Source organism: Ovis canadensis, chromosome 11 (assembly GCF_042477335.2).
Source record: "Ovis canadensis isolate MfBH-ARS-UI-01 breed Bighorn chromosome 11, ARS-UI_OviCan_v2, whole genome shotgun sequence".
Taxonomy (NCBI): Eukaryota; Metazoa; Chordata; class Mammalia; order Artiodactyla; family Bovidae; genus Ovis; species Ovis canadensis.
This window is the reverse complement of record NC_091255.1, coordinates 66,502,773-66,521,674: the sequence shown is the minus strand read 5'-3', so window position 1 is coordinate 66,521,674 and position 18,902 is coordinate 66,502,773. Positions and strand designations below refer to the sequence as shown.

At 49.5% G+C, this 18,902-nt stretch overlaps 2 long non-coding RNA genes across 3 annotated transcripts in view; both read right to left on the bottom strand.

The window, feature by feature from the left end:
- Positions 1-18,902, bottom strand: part of LOC138415437 (uncharacterized) — a 154,676-nt gene that overhangs the window by 73,842 nt on the left and 61,932 nt on the right. The gene's annotated exons all lie outside the window — the stretch shown is intronic.
- On the bottom strand, positions 13,722-15,556 carry LOC138414775 (uncharacterized). The gene is made up of 2 exons (XR_011246965.1): positions 15,239-15,556; positions 13,722-13,912 (listed from the first exon to the last, which is right to left on the bottom strand). It is a non-coding gene; the product is annotated as an uncharacterized lncRNA (long non-coding RNA).

Sequence of the window (18,902 nt, the reverse complement as noted above, 5' to 3'; positions counted from 1 at the left end):
GACAACCGACTCCAGTATTCCTGCCTGGAGAATTCCACGCACAGAGGAGCCTGGTGGGCTACAGTCCACGGGGTCGCAAATAATCAGGCACGACTGAGCAAGGAACATGAGCATAAACTGTAGAGCTCTGGACTTGAGGTGTATGCTCATTAAGTCACTTTTTTGACCATCTCACCTGGTTTGTAGGATCTTAGTTCCCCAACCAGGAATCAAACCCCTGCCCCTACAGTGAAAGTACAGTGTCCTAACAACTGGACCACCAGGGAATTCCCTAATTCACTTTTATTAGACATCTACTCTGCCCAAATGTCACCTCCTGGAGTATCTCCATAACAACTCCATCAAAAATGGTCCTTATTCAACCTTCACGTATACCTCTGTAGCCTCTGGATCCGCTTCCATTTTTTTCCTATCCCTTTTTGCTCTTCAACATTATACATTTATCTGTGTACTTGAATATCATCTGGCTCTACCATTTGAATATATGCCCCTCAAGGGCAGGCGCTGCTGCTGCTGCTAAGTCGCTTCAGTCGTGTCCGACTCTGTGCGACCCCATAGACGGCAGGCCACCAGGCTCTGCCATCCCTGGGATTCTCCAGGCAAGAACACTGGCGTGGGGTGCCATTTCCTTCTCCAAGGGCCGGGGCAAGCTCTGCTTATTTACTGCTAAAAATCCAATTAGGAGGATATTTAGCACATAGGACATTCTCAAAAATATTTGGCTGGATAAATAGAGTCATAATCCTTGTCTTCAAAAGTAGAGAGGCCAAAACATTCTACCTTCTAATTCTAATAGAACATTTTTACAAATAAAAATGTATTCCTACACTCTCCCTTTGGGTTCCCAAGGTCTTCTGCACATATAACAGTAGCTTCAAGTACATCAAGATTTGTCTTTGGAAAAAATGGGAATTTTCTCTGAAGGGAAATTCCTGGGCTCCTGGTGGCTAAAGTACATTGTCTAAAATGCCCCTAAATTTTCAGCAAATGACCGGTTTTTTGCATCTCCCATTTCTAGCACTTCTTTTAAGAAACAGGAGTTGAGATGCACAGTCAGTGATGATTTCAGGAAGAGATGGTGACTCAGCACGCTGAGGTCACGCTGATCAGCAGACCGAAGCTCCCCTGGGCAGCCAGGGGCTTGGAGTGGAGGGTTGCTTGCAATGTTTCTGCACATCTGAGGACATCACGATGCTGTTGTTACAAAGAGAAGATCCACTTGGACCTGCCCTTCAGGAACTCTGAACCCAAGAACCCTCCATGTAAAGAATTAAACTCTTCAGTCAATTTGTTGCTGTTTAGTCACTAAGTCATGTCCGACTCTTTGCAACCCCATGGACTGTAGCCCGCAGACTCCTCTGTCCATGGGATTTTCCAGGCAAGAATACTGGAGTGGGTTGCCATTTCCTTCTCTGGGGGATCTTCCCCACCCAGAGATCAAACACACACACATCTCCTGCATTGCAGGAGGATTCTTTACCATCTGAGCCAGCAGAGAAGCCCCTTTGGTCAATAGGTAGCTGCATTTCCAGCTCAGCCCAGATGAGAGCAATAAGACCCAGGTAACTGGCCAGGCAGAAAGCTCCAGTCTCTCTGGAAGGCATAAATTCACTCTTTCTAGGCTTTATATCTGCTACTAACATCACAGAGCTTTTTTTTTTAAAGGCAGGATAATAAGTAAATAGAAGTCTTCAGAGTTTTGATGCATGTTGGGGGGAGGGCATTAATAGGAGTAAAACTTGGAGTAAAGGAGAATTTTAAAGCTTTAAAAACCTTTGACCTTCCAGAGAAAGCCAAAAATATTATTTGTACTTCGTCTGCATTCAGTTGGAAGGCTTACAAAACTAGTTAGGATGGTGGCTCTTTCTCCTAATAAGCTTTCCACTGAAAGCAGTCCATCACCATATTGCGTCCCTGGCCCAAGGACCATGTTGGGAAAGGAGCTCTACCTCAAGAGACAGAGAAAAGGACAGAACGATCCTAACGTAACAGAATTTGAAAGTTCACGAACACGGTTTCAAATTCATACCCCAACCAACTTCTTCTTCAGTTTCTCTTTTTTATTTCATCCTGGAGTACAGTCGATTGACAATATTGTGTTAGTTTTAGGAGGATAGCAAAGTGATTCAGTTATACAGACACACGCACCCATTCCTTTTCAGATCCTCCTCCCATGTAGGTTACTACAGAATATTGAGTCGAGTCCCCCAGGCTATACAGTAGGTCCTTGTCGATTATCTGTTTTATATACAGTCGTGTGTGCATATGTTCACCTCCAGCTCCTAATTTAACCCTACCCCACCTTTCCCCTTTGGTTACCATACCTTTTATTTCTGAGTCTACGAGTCTGTTTCTGTTTTGTAAGCACGTTCACTTGTGCCACTTTTTTAAGATTTCACACGTAAACAATACGTTTGTCCTTCTCTTTCTGACTCACTTTGCTTAGTATGATCATCTCTAGGCCCATCCACGTTGCTGCAAACGCCATTATTTCATGGTTCTTTATGGTTAATACCCATTGTGGGCTTCCGGGGTGACTCAGTGATAATCCGTCTGCCAAGCAGGAGACTTGGATTCAATCCCTGGGTTGGGAAGATCCCCTGGAGAAGGAAACGGCAACCCACTCCGGTATTCTTGCCTGCAGAATCCCATGGACAGAGGCGGGCTACAGTCTATGGGGTCACAAAGAGTCGAACCCGACTTAGCGACTGAGCAAGCACGCAATATATGACCACGTCTTCTTCATCCATTCCTCTGCTGATGGACACTTAGCCGCAACTTTTAAAAAACTACTGCTTGTCAAGTTTTGGTGAAATATGAAAGAAGAATATTCAGATGAAGCTGGATCTTCTTCATACCCTTTACAGAAACATGCATTCCTCTATAGACTGAACGCAGAAGGAGATCTGAGAATCCAGCCACTTTCAATGATGCCAGACAAAGCAGAACTTAGCAAAAACAGGGAAAATACCACCCTTTTCAATTCTTCTTGTTTTGGAAAACACAACTGTATTTCATAAAAATACTAAAGGTTAAAATGCAGTGGGTTTATTATTATTTCTGAATAAATAACTTCTAGGAATTTCCCAGTTTCCATTGCTATTGCAGTCAATACCATAATCAAGACCAAAGCGAAAAAGCACTGAGCAATCCAAGACTATGAAGAGTCTTGTGACTGAGAAACACCGCTACAGAAGAATACTTGACAATTTTGCTAAATAAGGGAAAAAGATTGTAAAAGATGATGGTAAATATCCATGATTTTACTTTCTTCTTTGGGCTTTTTCCCTATTTCCAATTTTCTATGAATACACAGAGCATATTGTATTTAACGTTCTTACAGATTCAGCGACAGGTGAATCGGTAGACAAATGTTTTAAAAATTATTTCAGGTCTTTTCCCTTCTGGGTTTCACTAGTAAAGCTCTAGACAGCGTCTAGTACATAGTAGACACTTAGTAGTTCTTCCAAATGGTCTGGAAGAGTTTTTCACACAAGGCCAATGATTAGTTGGCTTAGAATTATCATGTCTTAGGGAGGTTTGTTTACTTTGAATAAAAACAAATTAAAAATACATATACACATACCTCATACACCAGTATAGCATTTAACTGGCTCCTCTGTTTAACACTGTTTTCTTCAAGGCAAAGAACAATACTTAAGAGTCTATCTCTGGTTTAGGTCTAGAGTAACAATTCCTAAAACAAAATGTATTTTCTTCTGGAAAACTGCAGGATGTCAGATTCTCAAAACAACAATGGTGGTTGTTGATCCTTTCAATTAAAACTTTATTAAAAAATGCCAAGTGGTCCAGTGGTTAAGACTCTTTCCTCCCAATGCAGGGGCATGGGTTCGATCCCTGGTGAGGGAATTAAGATCCCACAGGCCGCATGGCGTGGATAAAAAAAAAAAGAAAGAAAGAAAGCAAAAAGTTATGAGAGCGTGGGAATGTCATAAAAGTAAACCCAGGAGAGGTTTACTTTCAGCTTCAAAAAGAAGGTTGAGAATTGAAGCTCAGATTTGTTTCCTTCTGTGACAGAGAAAATAAGCATAAATAGCAATGCTCCCATATCACTGGAAGATGCTAAGAATCACTGGGGAAAAAAAGAAACCAAACCTGCCTGGTCTTCGGTCACTTGGCTCTTCCTACCTGGCCCTGAGCAACCAACTCTGAGATTTTTTTATTCTGCAGCCACGAAAAGAAGGCCACAGGTATCCGCGGAACAAGGAGAACCAGAGCTCACAAGACCAAAGTGGTTGGTTTTACAGACTTTCCGGAATGGGCACCCTGGATTTCAGGAGCTCCAGAGTCTGGGCCTGGCTCAGAGGAGGAGGTACACCCAGACTCCTTCTCTCCTGCTCAGAGATGCCCCCAGGAGACTAGGTGTAAACCCACCCCTGTTGACACGCAAGCAGCCAGGGCGTCCAGAGCCGCTTCCTGCAGTACCAGCATCGCGGCCCCTGGGGCCACTTCCCGATCTGCCCCAAGACGCACAGACCCCTTCTGAGGCTTCCCACGGCCCCTCTCCAGCGGCTCCAGCACGCCATACTGCTCCCTTGAGCTGCATAACTTGCGGGCTTCAGGCCTCCAAGCCGGGATGCTGTGGTTCCCAGCCCAAGATCAGCCCCCAGGCCCTCCCTGCTGCCGCCCCCCACACAGCCCTGCCCTTCCTCCCCCTTGCCCTTGGTGGGTCCCCACAGGGCAGCTCCAGGGCTGCCACCCTCCAGAACACTCCCCCATCCAGCGGCACACGCAAGGCCGCTTGACATCACGCCACGGTCCCCACCTGGGAGCCAAGCTCCATCTCAACCCATTTGGCGATGAAGCTCTGATGGGCATGGGGAAAGTGCAGAGAACAGAAGGGGCACGGGTGTCTCCCCGAGATCCGGTCCTCCCCACCCCACCCCATCCTCTTCCCCCACAGCACCCCAGCTTCCACTGTCGGGAGGTAAGGTCTTAAGAGGTCACTGAGTCTTACCTTCAAAATAAATGGGAAACATCTCTCTCTAAAGGGCGATTCCACGGCCACCCTCTTTCCAGATATACAGGGGCTGGGAGTGCAGGGTCACGGTCACACACTTAACCGGTAACATTAAACACACAGCAGAACATGATGGGAAACTGCCCCGGGGCCGACTGGGTCCCTCCCCTTGGGGACACACGGTCACCCAACTCCGCACCCAAGTCATCGTCACGCCCTCCTCAAAGCAGCCTGGAAAAGGCGCACAAGAACGCACCACACTTGCCGAGTTTTCCATTTTCCAGCCGTTGGGACTGGGGAAGCACACCTTCTCCTTGCCCTGGAGTTTACGTTCAGCTTCAGCGAGCGAAGGGAGCTTTTTTTTAATATAATAAAAAAAGTTATATGACTTTAATTAAATGCACTTATTAAAAGGGTGAAATATTTGGAGAGGCTGTTTTTGCGCTGGAGGCATATTTTCCAGCGTGCTGTAGAGCGTCTGCACCCGTCCGCTCGAGGCAATTTTTAATACACAAATAAGCCCGCACCTGATGTGCTGACAGGTTATTATGCAGCGTGGCAGCCAACAAAAGTAAACACAGGGGCAAGTTTTAACCTCTTGCAGTCCCAGCACCCTCCCCGCTGGGCTCAGGTGGACGTGACTGCTGGGAAAGCCTTGTCTTCCAGGGTGCGTCTTCCCGTCCTGGAATTTGTTTTCTCCCTGTAAACAGGGGGGCTCCTCTCCCATCGGGCTGCCCAGGGTGTGGCGCGAGGCAGGGGACAGGAGACGACCGAGGGAGGGGACCAAGAGAGGAAGAATGGCCACACGCGGTACTTCCCCAAGCACACTGCCTTCCTTCCATCCTGTTTATACTGTGGCCCTGAGCTCCGCGGGCCCGTCAGCGAGCTGCCAGGATAACCCTTCCAGCCGGCAGAGCTGGTTCTGCAGATGGCGGGCCGGGCCAGGCGTCTCTCCCAGCTCTGCCCAAAGTGTGAGCATCAGGACAGTTACTAGAGAGCCAAAGGGGTATCGGGAAGTTGCCATCTGTGGGACCTTAAATGGTGGAGGTTCAAATCAGCTTCAAGCAAAGGCGTTTACTGAGGCCGAATGACAGAAGTGGCCGTCTCCCGCTCCCCTGGTCAGCTGAGGCTTGCAGAGGCCGCTCCTGCAAAGGCGTGCTTTGCAGGGATCAGAGGTCTGGGTGGCACTTGTCTGGCCCATCCAGTGTGGCTCAGCGGATGCATTCACCCTGCAACGCGTATTTGAGCTGCTGCACTAGGACCGCAGTGTTTAAGCCCTAGGCTTCCTCACTGGTATAATGAATCTTCAGACAAGAATCAAGGCAGGAGAGGGAGACGCTCAGAGTCGGGGAGGGCTCTCCCAGTCTATCAGGACTGTCCTTCCCATCTGTACCTAAGTACCTTGTGGCTTCCCTGATAGCTCAGTTGGTAAAGAATCCGCCTGCAATGCAGGAGACCCTGGTTCAATTCCTGGGTCAGGAAGATCCTCTGGAGAAGGGATAGGCTACCCACTCCAGTATTCTGGCCTGGAGAATTCCATGGACTATTCAGTCCATGGGGTCACACAGGGTCGGACACAACTGAGCGACTCACTTTCACCTTGTGGCTGAGATCAGAGCATGTCTTCTTCATCTGTAAACAACAATAGCTATTGTTATTATAATTTATTGACTGTCTGCAGTGCCCCGTACTTCATTATCTCCAGACTCTCCAGGGTATGGCTCATTAACCCATTTACCATTCCACTCATTAACAGTCATTTGTGCTTCCCAAGTGGCTCAGACGGTAGATAATCTGCCTGAGGCCTAGGAGATGCAGGTTCGATGCCCCCGACAGGAAGATCCCTGGGGAAGGAAATGGCAATCCTCTCCAGTATTCTTGGCTGGGAAATCCCATGGACAGAGGAGCCCAGTACAGTCCGTGGGGTTACACGCCCCACTGCATAAGCACCCCTCATCAGTTCCACCCATGCCTGACTTTGAGCCTGAAGCAGTAATACAAAACAACCTACGTCCTGAGAAACCCACTCTGGAGAGGTGGGGTAGCAGCAGTGGCAGGGAGGATGGTCAGTGGCTCTGGGCAGCCTCCTGCATCCAGCATCAGGGATGTCAGCTACGACGGATGTGCTCAGCGGTTAGAATGGACCAGTTTGGCAGCAAATGGGACACGTTCCTGGCCGCAGAGCCTCCAAATCTGGCTCCCACACCCTCATGGAGATGCTGAGCTAATGCAATCTGCTTTTTAATAAATCTCTTCTCAGCTTAAATTAGCCAGGGGAGATTTCTGTTGCTTGCAAACAAGAACTCTGAGAGACACAGGATTCTGAGCAAAAATCCTGGCCTGGGCACTTGGAAGTCACAACACTGTCTCTTAGTATGGGGTATTGTGCTTTTTGCCTTTATGATTTTAACTTCATATGGCGATAAAATATACAACAGAAAGATGCACGTCATAAGCGCACACAGCCCACTGGATTTTCATGAAGTAAACACACCCATGCAACCAGCACTTCACCCCAGGACACAGATCATTACTCCCCGCAGAGCCTTTCTGGTCATCCATCAATCGAGGGCAACCGCTGTCCTGACTTCTAAGAGCGCAGACTAGCTCTGCTGCTTTTGAACTTTGCGTAACTATAGTATACAGTGGAGGGTCTTTCTCTGGCCGATGCGTCACGGCTGCTTATCTTTCACTAAACGCTACGCTGGGGAGACGCATCTGCGTTGCAGTGTGTAACGACAGCTCGCTCATTTTGAGTGCTGTATTGTACTCCAGTGGATGGATCGACCACAGGCTACTTACTCATTCTACTGTGGACAGGCACCTGGGTGCTTTCTAATCTGGGGCTATTTCCAAAAGTGCTGCTATGCACTACTTACAATAGCCAAGACATGGAAGTAACCTAAATGTCCATCGATCGACAGATAAAGAAGACGAACTCTCAGCCTTTTGACCCAGAAGCAGAGAATCACACACTCCTCCTCTCACCACGAACCCCAGGACACGGGCAGCCCAGCCCCCACGCCTTAACGGTGCCACCACTCTGCCAGCATCCGAGAGAAGGCTGGTGTGTGGACTGGGATCCTGAGCGTGAGAGTCTATGGGGCCAGAGGTATTTAAATCAGGCCGAGAGGGCCAGGCATGACAGGGACCAGGTCAGGATGCGTGGAGGGTCGAATACACTGAGAGCCGCTATTAAGCCGATCTTAAGGGGACCTGATTACTCGGCTCATTGATTTTTGCCATCTGGGAAGAAATGCCCACTGCTGGCAGATTTCCTGACTTATCCAGAAAAGCTGGAAAACTGGATTTCTACATGAGATATTGCAACTGAGAATACTGGTGACTAACTTTAAGAACCCCATAAAAAATGAAATAACGCTACTTGCAGCAACTCGGAGGGACCTAGAGGTGATCATAAAAGTTCAGGAAGTCAGACAGAGAAAGACAAGTACTGTAGGACATCACTTATAGGTGGAATCTAAGATCTGATATACATCTGCAAAGCAGAAGACTCACAGATGTAGAAAGCAAGCTTATGGTTGCCAGAGGGGAAAGGCAGCTTAGCTCTGGCCTGTGCTCCGTCCTGTCCGACTCTTGGCGACCCCACGGACTGTAGCCCACCAGGATCTTCTGTCCATGCGATTTTCCAGGTGAGAATACTGGAGTGGGTTACCACTTCCTACTCCAGGGGATCTTTCCGACCCAGGGATAGAACCACCATCTCTTGTGTCTCCTGCAATGGCAGGCGGATTCTTTACCGCCAGTACCACCTGGGAAACCCATAGAGGAAAGTTAGATGGAGGGATAAATAAGAGGGTTTGGAATTAACAGAGGCACATCACTATATATAAAATAGACAAACCGCAAGGACCTACTGGATAACACAGGGAGCTATATTCAATAACGCGTAATAGCCTATCATGGAAAAGAAAATAAAATAGAACAGATATACAAACACACAGGTCTAACTGAATCACATTTCTGTATACATGAAACACTGTAAATCAACCATACTTCAATAAAAGTAAATTAAACAAAAAGACACTGAACACTGCCAGCCCACAAAACACAGCTACGAATCAGACCAGGCCCACGACCCACGGGTGGACCATCTCCAATTCAGATGGACTCAGGGCCGTACACTCCAAGAAGAGACCTTCTCTGACCTGAATGAAAAGCACGGACCGACCGTGAGGTCTGGGGAGCAGAGACAAAAGGTAAATCCCCTCTCATCACATGGAGGCACTCCCTCCGTACACGTGACCCTCTCCATCACCCTGATCGAGTCTGTGTTGAAGTTAAAGCCCTAAACATCATGAACAGCTTGGACAAGGTGCCTCACAGCTGAAGGCGAACAGTGCTTCCTGCTCTTTCCTCGACATCTGGCAAGGATGTGTCGTGTAATTACTGGGGGTCGCTACCTCCACCCCCAGCCCTCATTTCACGCGGAAGAATTCTTTCACATCAGCCACACTGGATAAGATGAAGCACAGCTTGAAAAGCAATGCATCTGTGAATGAAGGCATCCGGGAGAGGACAGCCCCACCTCAGCAAACCAGACCCAGTTCCCACTCAGCCCGTCTCCAGGTGTTTCCATGGCCTGACCCAACCAGGCTGGCTGCCACTGCAGCGAGGCAAGTGGGCCATGTGACCATTCTTGCTCTACTGGTTCTCCAGCTATTAAGCACAACTACCATCTCCCTTGGGTCAGTGGTAAAGAATCCACCTGCTGATACAGAAGACCCAGGTTCCATCCCTGGGTCAGGAAGACCCCCTGGAGGAGGAAATGGCAATCCATTCCAGTACTCTTGCCTGAAGAATCCCATGGACTGAGAACCCCATGTGGCCTGGTGGGCTACAGTCTATGGGGTCGCAAAGAATCAGACACGACTTGGCGACTAAACAACAACCATCTCCCTGTCTCTGCCCTCAGGAAACACAGCTTGCACACACACACACACACACACACACACAGGCATTCAGCAATTCTAAGAGTGAACAGGTGGGAACAACCTAGCAACAAACATGGATAGAAATAAATCGGCACCTGCTTTTTCCTGGCTTCACCACCCACCCTCTAGTTCCTCGTTAAGCCAGGCACCTAGTGCACACTCAATAAACACCTGTCCAATGTCCTTTAGTTCCCAAGGCAAATTTGCAAAGTCTCATATGAGCAGTGAGCAAAGAAGCCAACAGCCACTCCGGACGGACAGGAGGGCTTACCAAGGATATGCAATCCTGCCACACCCTGTGGGCAGGTGAGGGCAGGTGTGACCCCCAGACAAGAAAAGAGAAGGGCAAAGCAGCTGCCGAAGGCTCCTGGGCAAAGAGCAACCAGAGAGGTGAGAGGAAGGGCCTGTCCCCGAGTGGCCACGTGTCATCCAGCAACAGTGATGGTCAGTCAATAAATTAACAACCTGAGAGCTCAATAAATATTAGCTCCGTACCGGATGCTGCACGTTATGAACTAATGCAACTCTCGCAACAACCCTCCAAGCTTTGACTGGAGAGTCTTAGGAGGATCAATAGATTGCCCATGGACACCATCCAGACAGTCTCAGAGGCTCTCAAGTCGGGGTTTGGGAAACCACGATGTGGAGATGTCGGGTTTGTCGCAGTGCAGGGGGAGGCAGACGTCATCCCTGCTGAGTATCTGCGTCGTGTACGACTTCCCCTGCTTAAAAGCGGGCAGACTCTCAGCTGATATACAATTTATTTATTCACTTATTTTTAGCAGCAGTAGAGCCAGGAGCTGAACTGAGTCAACGCTGCCTCCAGACTACCTCTTCCTAACTTCCCATCCTGCAATTTCAGAGATGTTCTAATTGCCATGTGGATGGCTTCCCTGTGGAACTCCTGAGCACCCTTTGGGCAACATCTTGGAGTAATTTCAGCATGGAGAGAACAGAGGACACGCTCTATTATTACTATTATTCTTATCTTGGTAAAGACAGATGGAAGGCAGGAGGAGAAGGGGACAACAGAAGATGAGATGGTTGGATGGCATCACCGACTCGATGGACATGAAGAGTCTGAGCAAGCTTCAGGAGTTGGTGATGGACCGGGAGGCCTGGCCTGCTGCAGTCCCTGGGGTCACAAAGAGTCGGACATGACTGAGTGACTGAACTGAATGATAGACGCATTGCTTCAACAGCTACAATGTCACAAAAGAGAGAGAATTAATAGAATAAAGCAGGCCGTGAGTAGCCCCTCAGTGACTAGTAAAGACGATAAATGAACTTCCCTGGTGGTCCAGCGGCTGAGACTCTGCGCTTCCAATGCCGGGAGTGCAGGTTTGACCCCTGGTCAGGGAACTACGATCCCACATGCCAGGTGGTGAAGCCACAAACTTTTTTTTTTTAAAAAAAACAGATGATACATGCTCCAAGATTTGCATGCTACGGGAGACTCTTTGTGACTGAGGTGTTCAGACAAGGCTTCGTGAAGAAAGCAGGACTTCAGTGGGGCTTCAGAAGAAGGGACTGATTCCAGTCAGGAGAGAGGAGGAAAAGAAGGCAATTCAGTGAGCAGACGTGAGAGCCAGCCTTGGGGCTGAGGGTCAGCAAGAAGACCATACCAGCTGAATCACAGACTCTGTTCCAGAGCAGAAAGGGGTCACCCTGCACAGGATTGAGGATGGACTCCACTGATATCCAAGGGATTCTCACCTATCTTATAGGATGTAGGAGTCCACCACACATTGTCTGAAGGAATGATTAAGGAAGCAATGACTGGACAGGCATGGGAGGGGATCAGGGGTCAGTTAGAAGTCCTCTCAATAAATCTGGCATGGCTAAGTGCCTCCAGGAACCTACTCCAGGAGGCAGTAGAAACAGAAATAGCCATTGAACCTTGTCATTTCTTCCTGAGAACGCTGTTTAGTGTTCAGCTGGATAGGAAGCCATGTCAAGGACATGAACGAAGGGGAAGGGTTGAACTTCATCTTTTAGAGTCTGATAACCAGAAAAATGATGCCAGAACTGCTTCTAAAAATACTGAGGAAGAGGAGCTCAGTCACAAAGCTAGAAATGCAGAGGAGACAGGAAAAGCTAAGGGGGAGTCGGGGTGTCATTCAGAGACAATCTGGTCTTTCCCACATACAGGACGAGACTCTCCCACCGGCTGGCACTAGGGGCCGGGAGCCCCAGCCTCCTGTGCTAATGTCAGGTTGGTGACCCCCACTGAAACTCGTCTTCTGATTCCACACCCTTGTTTAGACCATCTCCGAAGGTAGGCCGGCCCAGGGACTTGCTTTAGCCAACAGAATGGAGCAGAAGCAGTGCTCTGCCGGCTCCAGGCTTCAGTCTGAAGATCGGGCAGCTATGTACACAGTCATGCTAATCTCTCAGAATATCCACTGGAAGGACTGATGCTGAAGCTGAAGCTCCAATACTCTGGCCACCTGATGCGAAGAGCTGACTCACTGGAAAAGACCCTGACGCTGGGAAAGATTGAGGGCAGGAGGAGAAGGGGGTGACAGAGGATGAGATGGTTGGATGGCATCACCGACTCAATGGCCATGGGTTTGAGCAAATTCTGGGGGATAGTGAAGAACAGGGAGACCTGGAGTTCTGCAGTCCATGGGGTCACAAATCTTCAGACACAACTGAGCACCTGAACTGAACTACCCTATGAGAGGGATGGTGCAGAGAAACCATGTGGAGAAAAAGAAGCCTTGAAATGATCGGGGGGGGAAAAAAAAGTGTCCTGGGACCCCGCTGAGGCCAGCTTCCAGCTGAATGAAACTCCCCAAGCAACTATCGTCCAGACCAACAGAAGAACCACCCAGCCAAGCCCAGCCGAGGTTCCAGAAACATGAACAATAAAACAGTGGCTGTTTTAAGCCACTACGTTTAGAGGTGGTTTGTTATGTAGCTGTTGGTAACTGATGCACCTTTGCAAGACCATCAGCTTGCCAGAGTGTGCCTCCTGTCCATGCAAAGCTCTGTGCACAGGCAGGCGCGAATGCCTCTCCTTCGTGATGAGAAACCTGGATATAAACAGCAGCAGTACTGAATCACTGCCTCCTATAAGTGATGCTCAGCTTACTGGTACCCGAACTTAGCACAGAGTTGGCACCTAGATACACACTTAAAAAACGGATGCAGAACAATCAATCTGATCTTAACAGACTCCAGAAAAGCCTGTCCAAAGGGTACTTATCCCTGCAAACCTTTCCAGGAACTCATAAGCTTCAACATCAGGCAACGATCCCATGAATCCGACCATAATCCCCAAGGCTCCTGAAGCCCATTTCTTCTTCCCAGGATGGATGGATAACAGAGGGTCACTAAGTCAGTGTTCACCAACACACCACCTTCCTCAGCTTCACTCAGCTCTCCTATCAATAAGAAGGACATTTATTTAGAGCACAGGTTCCATTTTGGTAGGAGAGGGAGATGGTTCAAAGATTGTTTTCGAATCCCATGTGACTACAAAATGGTGTAGAATGTATTCATTTGAAAATAGTAAGTTCCCCCAATTATTTTCTTCTTCCATTTTTATTATATTCTCATTAATTAAAAAAAATATGAGTGGTTCATGCTACAGTTATTAAAAGCTCATTTACTGCTAATTCATTAAAACAAATAGGAACAGAAATCTTTTAAATTATGAATTGCCATTAGATTTAATAGCAAAAATAAAAAGACTTCAATTTGCAAAAAAAAAAAAAAGGAAAGAAAGAAAGACTGAAAGAAAGAAGGCATTTGACTCCAGCAAATTTGATTTTTTCAACTTTTTCTGAAGAGGTGCTGCTTTTGTTGTTTTAACAAGAATCTCCCAGGGATCTTGTTAACATGCAGATTCTGATTCAGCAGGTCTGGGGTGGGGCCTGAGAGTCTGCATCTCCAGCAAGTCCCAAGTGATGCTGACGTGGCTGATCCAAGGACCATACGGCCTGGTTCTCTCATTTCATAGGTGAGGAAGCTGAGGGACAGAGGAAAGGTCCTTCCAGTAACTGCAGGTCCCAGAGCAGACTGCATGCACCCTACGGAAGGGGTAGGCTTACACCAGTGTGGGCCCCTGGGGCTGGCCTTACTCGGCTACACAAAACCAGTTCTAGAGGGGCTGCTCCCCGGCCACCTAAGAAAAGGCTTGCTGCCTTGGAATCACCCCCAGGAACTTACAAAATGCAAATTCCCGGGCTTTTCTGCTAGACTGACTGAGTAGGTCCAGCGTGGGGCTCTGGAAACTGTGTTTTTAAAAGAGCTACTTGGGTGCTTTTGATCCACCTCTGGGTTTGGGATTATTCATCTAGAAGACTGGGGAAACAGTGACCCCAAGGAAATAAGACTCAAAATTATTAGCTACAAAATTATCGGCTAGCCAGTATTCCGTAAGGGGTTTCTGCACTCCAGGCACTGTTCCCATGTAAGTCAGTATTAGATGATACAAACTTCACCCCGAATCTATCTGGCAATTACTATCACTCTTCCCATTTTAGAGCAGGCAAAACCAAGGCACAGAGCAGCTGCATAGCAGCAAAGGTCACACCCCTAGTAAGCTGCTGAGCCCCAGGCAAAACCCAGGTGTTTAGCCTGAGTTCACATTGTAACAACTGTTTCTCCTCTTATCTGCAACAAAGGTAGGGCTTCTTTGGTGGGCTCAAACAGTAAAGAATCTGCCTGCAATGCAGCAGATTCGGGTTTGATCTCTCAGTCAGGAAGATCCCCTGGAGAAAGGAATGGCTACCCACTCCAGTATTCTGGCCTGGAGAGTTCCACGGACAGAGGCGCCTGACGCCTACAGTCCAGGGGGCCGCAACGAGTCAGACACGACTGAGCGACCAACACTTTCATTTCCTCCAAAACTTCCGAGACTTCCCCCAGCAAATCTATGCATCTCCAAAGCCAGGGGACCATAAGGGCGAGATGTACGTTCTGTGACATTCTCCAAAGGACCCTTGTGTCCAGGCAAGAGAGCGACGGGCATCTGGAGACATGAGGAAGCTGCCAGGGAACTCCCCTGGGGAACTGTGGGCCCAGAGCTCCGCTTTCAGGTACCCCTGACCCCCCTGGGGATCTGGTCAAATGCAGGTTCCCATCCAGCAGGTCCGGGTGGGGCCCGAGTCTGCACTTCCAGCTCCCAGAGGATGCTGACGCGGCATCCCACTTGGCGTGGCGAGGGCCTGGACTGCAGCGCTGGCAGGCTCTGCACTCGCTCCTACCTCCCCAGACAAGTCTGATTCCAGCTCATCATCCCCAGGAGAACATCCCTCACACAGATTTACAGGGGGCTCCGGCCACCGCTTACCTCCCCAGACCTGGAGCTAGTCCACTCCTTGCAAGTTTCATCAGAGGCCCTCGGGGAATCCAGACCCTTCTAGAAAAGCACTGACCCCCCTGTCCGTACCCCCGCCTTTCTCTCCATCTCTCCCTCCCATGGCACCCTCGTCCAGGCCTCCTCTGAAAGCCCTCGTTGTAAAGATGAAGTCCACCCAGGGGGCACCCCCCCTTTCTGTGGCCCCGAGGTTGCCGAGCACCCACGAAGTGGGGGCAGGGGAGGTGAACAGAGGATAAACGTAGAGCGAGGAGGCCCCGTGAGGTCTTGTGACCGACCGGGCCTCCTGGTGCCGCCGAGGTGGCAGTGCCAACACGCAGAGCTGAAATCCTTGGCTGGCCTCCGAAACAAACACTCAATGCAAACACGCCCTGGTGTGTCTCCGAACAGACTGTGTAAATAAGGGGGGGGGGGGAGAAAAAAAAACCCAACTGGCCACAGCTCCCGCTTTCAAACACGTTGAAACAAAATAATCCCTCTCTCTTGCTCACTCCTCCTGCTCACTTCTTTTTTTTTTTAATTTCCACTGGTGCCGAGGCCCGGTGGAGCCTGGCTGGCGGCCTGTTACAGCCTGCAGCCTACCTGTCTTGCATAGGAATGAAGCCTGGACGGGTTACACGATCTGCCCCAGCTCCAGCTCCCGCCCGCGGAGGCCAGGAAACAGAGGAGAAGCTGTTCTCAAAGCTCCGCCGAGAAGGGACCCCCGGAGGACGGACAGGGGGGCCGGGTGGGCAGGGGGCACGGCCGGTGGGCGGGGACCCGGTCCCCTTGCCTGCGGACTCACGCCCTGTCTCCAAGCAGCAAGCCCCTAACGCGGGATGCAGGGCCCACAGAGCAGGGCCCAGCAGAGAGAGCAGGAGGAACTCGCTCCAGGCAGGCTCTCTCCAGGGGTTTCTGAACTCCAGGCACATGCGTGTGCAGACGAGGGGGCCACTTTCTTGTGGCTTTGTTGCTGGTTGTCTATTGGGGTTTTTGAACTTTTGGAGGGCAGGGTGGGGCGGGGGGTTGGGGGGTTGGCGGGAGGGGGACTGGATCCGTGAGTCACTGGCCCAGGAGAACCCACCTCCCCCTCCTCTCTGCAAGTTCAAACAATTGAGTTGTCTCGCCCAGCTCCGCCGCCAAGGCCTCTTACTCAATCTTGGAGCAAAAGGGACCGATGGAGCGGGAGGCCGGGAGGGGAGTCCAGACGGTTCTCTGCCTCTGACACCGGGCCCCGCTGTTAGAATTTAGGCGCGGTGGCGACAGGAGGCAGTGGGACCGGCGTGGAGGCGGCGAAGGGCGTGGAGGGCGGCCCGAGGTCCGGCGCCCTGCAAGGCTGTGCCACGGTGCACGGAGCGCCCACGCACCATCTCCATCCGCACATTCTTAGAAGCGGGTCGGGGACTCCATCCTTCACCGAGGCTCCTCCCCTGTAGGCATCTCGCGCTGATTATTTACAATCGCCTTTACCAAGAAGAGGCCAGACTCAGAGCGGGAGCCCCAGTCGCCTGGGGCTGGGCAGGAAGCACAGTCCAAGACGGTCTTCAAATCCTTACCAAGCATCCGCTGAGATTTTAAAACGCTGGTCTGAAGAGCCTGTCTGAGATTATCCAGGTCTGCGGGCAGAGCCAACGCCACACCCATGGTGGGGTTTATGTTTCCTTTTCGTTTTTTTTTTTAAGCCCTTACACCTGAATTTCCACGATTAAGGAGCATCCATTGAGTCTGCAGGACCCTCGGGGTGGGGCCCAGAAAAATCAGACGAGACGATCCCAGCTTGTAAGGAAAGTATACCTTTGCTGGGAGAGACCCGGCTCACCCAATGGAGTTCAATGGCTTTGGAGCCCCAGACCGAGCAGACGTGGAAACGCAGTGATTCCAGGCTCCCCCTTCTCGAGCCAGCGCTCTGCACAGCATGAGGCTCAGGACCTTCTGGGCAGGCTTTCGAATCCCCACAACCGCCCACCTTGAGAGGTGGACCCATCACAACCCCATTGCACAGATGAGCACGTGGAGGCTCTGGGTCAAGGCCAGGTCATGCAGGTGACAATTGACTGTGCACTTCCTTCCCTCAAATCCCTCCCAGCACCGGCCTCCTGCCTGCAAGTCTAGCTGCTTTCATTCGTCTTTCCTGAACAGTACCCCAAGGCAGAACCACGTCGTTTTTACTTCCAAACTGCCCTCAGCCTCCCACTTAGCACTGTGGGAACAGCAGATCCTTAGACACTATTTTTTAATAAATGGATTAAAAAACTTGCAAGAGGGAAAAGGCAACTCTGTGGGAGCTGGACCATAAAGAAGGCTGAGAGCCAAAGAACTGATGCTTTTGAACTGTGGTACTGGAGAAGATTCTTGAGAGTCCCTTGGATTGCAAGGAGATCCAACCAGTCCATCCTAAAGGAAGTTAGTCCTAAATATTCACTGGATGGATTGATGCTGAAGCTGAAACTCCAATAATTTGGCCACCTGATGTGAAGAGCCAAATCACTGGAAAAGACCCTGATGTTGGGAAAGATTGAAGGCAAAAGGAGAAGGGGGTGACAGAGGGTGAGATGGTTGGATGGCATCACTGACTCAGTGGACATGAGTCTGAGCAAACTCTGGGAGATGGTGAAGGACAGGAAGCCTGGTGTGCTGCAGACAGAGGGAGGCAGACACAACTTAGCGACAACAATAACAACGATGCTCGCTGTAGTATTTGGAGGAAAGTGTGCGCATTCATGTCACTTACTCCGAAAGCACCAAACAAAATGAGACAGAGACACCTGGAAATTAAGCTGCATATATAATAACGCAAGTCCAGGAAGTCAATGATGGAATCGATGCAGTGGGTATCTGCGGGCGCTCGGTGTGTAATTCTTTCAATTTTTACACATATTTGTAATTTTCCATAATAAAATTTGGGAGGGAGATGAAGTGCATCTCAAACAGTCTCATATGAAAAGAACAGTGATGTGGTGAGTTTTCAGAGCTATTCACACAAACCCATCGTGTACAGAGTTAGGAGGCTGGAGAGAGCCAAGAAGAAGGCAAAGCACGAGGGGCCCTCGGGCTGGGTTCAGAGTCGCCGGACAGCGAGATTCACTCTGGGGTCTGGCTCAGGAGCAGAGTCAGAGCAGCCTGGGTCTGCAGTCAGTTTCTCTGCACAAGACGCAATTTCCTGTTCCTCGGACTCAGCACCTCCCAGGCTCGAATACTCTCCCTAAATAGCGTTTTGATGAGTTAAGTGTAAATGAATCAGAAACAAATGGATTGAGTTTCTCAGCACATGTACAGGGTTGAAGTGAGAAATTAAAACTAGGAAAGGAAGTGGGGAGCGACACGGGACAGGGGAAGGGTCTCCATTTCAAGCTGTGCATAAAACCACCTTCTGAAAAATAATTGACTGACTCACGGATCTCCATCCCAAGGGCTTCTGGGGCCCTCCTCGTTAAAATTCAAACGACTTTGAAAAGTATTTCTCCTCCTGGAAAGCAGAGGGGAGAGGAAAGGCTTTGAAGTTCTCCAAGCCATTTAATTTTTTTTCAAAGGTAAAGTAGTACATTTTTAGCCAATATTAAATAAACATCATCTTGAATGGTATGTTCAAAGCCTCTGAGCCTCTGATGTTGGCATTTTTTGTTTTGTGTTCTGGAAGGTGAGCGAGGATGGTGTCTTT